This window comes from Chenopodium quinoa, unplaced genomic scaffold, assembly GCF_001683475.1.
Source record: "Chenopodium quinoa cultivar QQ74 unplaced genomic scaffold, ASM168347v1, whole genome shotgun sequence".
Classification (NCBI taxonomy): Eukaryota; Viridiplantae; Streptophyta; class Magnoliopsida; order Caryophyllales; family Amaranthaceae; genus Chenopodium; species Chenopodium quinoa.
This window is the reverse complement of record NW_018743108.1, coordinates 1,595,060-1,598,693: the sequence shown is the minus strand read 5'-3', so window position 1 is coordinate 1,598,693 and position 3,634 is coordinate 1,595,060.

The window sequence follows — 3,634 nt, the reverse complement described above, 5'->3', positions numbered from 1 at the left end:
AGCAAATTCTTGGCGCCAACAATATTTCAGCGGCGACAGAGCTCTCAGCCACTCTGAACGGTTGTTTGGACTTCTTACAATAATTTTGGGTTCCTTGGTACGCCAGTTATCCCCTATAAGCAATTTGATATGATTTGGTAATATGCTCGGTTACAATCGCATTAAGTGATCAACCTGATGAATTATCATTTCACTTAGCTTAAACTGCCTAAACATTGGCTCACTACAAAGGCACCGACGTAATGGTTCAACATATACAAAAGGCACCGACATAATGGTTCAATACATCAAGAGCACTTATAAACTGGTTCACGATTCAAAGGCACCGACATACTAGTTCACAATTCAAAAGCACCGACATACTAAATCAAAAGTAGCAAAAGCGCTAACGCACAGGCATAGCAAAAGAAAAGGATCTACAGGAGTTGGTCTTCGGTGATGATACTCTTTAGGGTATTGTCGCAACAAATGAGGATAGTTTCAGGCAAAGAAATCTTCGATCATGTTCCCTTGCTTGCAGAAGATGGTCACAAAGTGCTAGAAGGTCGTTTTAGGCGAAGCAATCTTCGATGGGGTTCTATAGCTTGTAGAAGTCTATCACGGCGGAATAGGAGGCAGTTACAGGCGCAGTCTTTAGGCGGTATTCTCTAGCTTGCGGAAGATCGTCAAAATAAACAGCAGGATATCATTCCCTAGCTTGCGGAAGGTTGTCACAACAACAGCAATGCAACACAAATCGGTTACCTCCAGAGACGTGTGCTTGACGGTGCAAGATACACATTTCTTAACTCTCTTTTATGTTTGACTAATGATAGTTTGCAGGTATCAGCGTTACAAGAGTGATTTAGGATTGCAGAACGTTCTGAATCATTCTTCGTCCCTATCGCTACTTTGACTTTTGTTTTCGAAACTTGCGTTTCTCCAAACTCAATCAAAGTTGGGGCTTCTGTAGACACCCATTTGTGTCTACCCAAAACCAAACCCTGTTATGAGTACCTTTCATGTCGAATCATAATCGAATGAATTACAAGTGTGGAAAGTCTAGTGTTGCGGTTAGTTTTTATTTCTTTTCTTTCTCTCTATTTTTGAAAACCTATTTAACAAAACATTCAGTCCAGTTTGGTTTGGTCCATGGAAAGGGTCCAAATAATAATGTAGTTGGGTCGGGTTTCAAAAGAGCTTTCCAACGATATATTATAAGCCCAATTCCGATGAATAATGAGGAAGTTATGGCCAAATTACTAAACTGGGTCTGGTTTGATCTTTATATGCGGCCTAATGATCTAGAGGAGGGCCTAATATTAATTTATCATTCCTAATGCAATTAGAATTGATTATAGTCTTCTAGATTCTTCTAGAAGGTTCTTTTGAATCCTAATTTAATAAGCATTGATAAGTTGACTTTAGTTGACTTTTAAGAGTTTTAATGAGAGTAAAAGAAGTGTTTTTAAGGAAAATACGTTTTTTCCCATTCGTACGGCTAAATTTTATCAAAATAAGAAAACGCGTGGAAATTTATTTCCAGCGTCTAGCCATAGGACCAGCGTCTGGCGCCAGACCTGGCTTTTGGCGCTGCACTCAAGCGTTTGGCGACACGCGCGTGTTTGGCCCTGCGGTTGTGTTTTATTCTTTTCGAAACTCTGATTCGGTTTTTTATCATATCTGGCTGATTTTCTCTATAAATAGCTTCCTAAAACCACCGTTTTATATCAGCAACTCTTATCACGAATCTCTTTATTACTCTCTTTCTCTCTCTTTTTTCTAAACTAGCCTTTTGCATACAAAATCCCGCATTCACAAGATCAAGAAACACATTCGCCCTAGACATGAAAGGTTTTAATTTCGTAGAGTTTGGTTCCAAATCTATATTCCCATGATTTAATTTAATTCTTTGATTTTATATTTTTCTTGAAGTTACTAGCGCGTGTATTTTGTTATTAGAAAGAGATATGAGGCATCCAAGTAAGTGTTTTAATTGATTTAGCTGATATTATGATATAGAAATCAAGTTTAGATTGTTATTATGATTCCTAGTATCATGTTTAGGAGGTTTTGATCTTCTTAGTATCATGTTTAAGGTAATAACTATAAATTCTAATATCAAATATGACAATTGTGATTTCTATGATGCTTCCTGTTCTTTTCCGAATATTCATGTTAGTATCATGTTAGAGTTAAAGCTTTGATTTTTATTGTTTAGTGACATGCTAGGGTTTGTTATTAACCTTGTTAGTATCACGCCTAGGATCTTGCTTTTATTATGCTTTAACATGATTATGATTTTGAATATGATTATAATTGTTATAATTATTATGTTGCTTGATATATATTTGTTGTTATTGCTTGATCACGCCTTTTATGCATGTTTAAAGGGAATTGGTATTTGTAATCCCACTTAATAAGATAATTAATAATCTTCTTTAAGGTTAATTTGATTATAATTCAAGTTATCCCCAATAATAGTTTTATTTGTGCATTAATATTCAACCAACATAGATAAACATGTTTAGGGTAAAACCTATTTATTGCATGTTAGTCAGAAAACGCACATGAAAACAAGAAGAATAAAGTAGAGGCCTATTATTAGGGCAGGTTCAATCTCTTTTAGGTTGGATTTGTACCTTCATCCCCGAACAACACGTCATGGTTCCAGACCTATTGGAGTTGATGATCTCCTGGATTGTTAAGGAGTGTAACCTTCACCTCGTGAACGGTTTACAAGTTCCTAAAACTTGTTGGCGACTCTTTTGCTCTATCTTCTTTCCCTTTGGACGCCACCGTACTTTAGTGTATGATTACAGTGGGGTTCAAGTTTGGAGTAATTCTTAAAATATTTCCTACAATTATGCTAAATTCATTTTGATTATGGTTCTTTGTTTGGATGATGTAGTAGTCTTAGTTGCAACAATTAGGTGAGAAATCCCAATTTCTTGTGCTTTAATACTTTCTTGGACCGATCAAAAGACAAACCCGAGTTAGTAGTCTACTCCCCATCATTCAGACTTGGTTGGCCTATCTTGTAAGTTGAGTTTGGTTTAGGATGCTTAGTGTTTTGGCTTCGAAACAAGGCAATGTTGAGTGCCCTCTCTATCACCCAATTTGTGTTCATGCTTGCCTATTGTCTTGATCCGTCGGTTTGGTGGGTGTCGGTTCCCATTTCCCCTAGTGTTAGTCTATATTGTAGTTATTTAATTAAAACCCCCAATTTGTGACCCAATTAGCTTACAACCGTTTCATTCTCTTGGTGTTCTTGACCCATTTCCTGTGGATACGATCCTCTAATTACCCTAGACTTTCCTTAGGTTGGTTTAGGAAGAAATATCTATTGGTTCTAGGGTGATTGTCCAACGACCAATTATCCCTATACCAAAATGGTGAGACAACATTGGCCGGGCAAGGCCATCTTGGGCACTCTTGGACTTCGATTGGGCCCTGATCATTCGGCCCAATCCAGATTTCCTCCTTAGGTCTTGACTACTCGGTCCAATTGCATGCCTGGGTAAATCGGTTGGCTCCTCCAATGCTCGTAGTCGCTTCATAGAATCCCGGCAAAATGCTCCAAATGTGTCATTCCCTGCAAAACTCAACCAAAACTACGAAAACACTAGAAAACAACAATTATTAATAAAAGTGG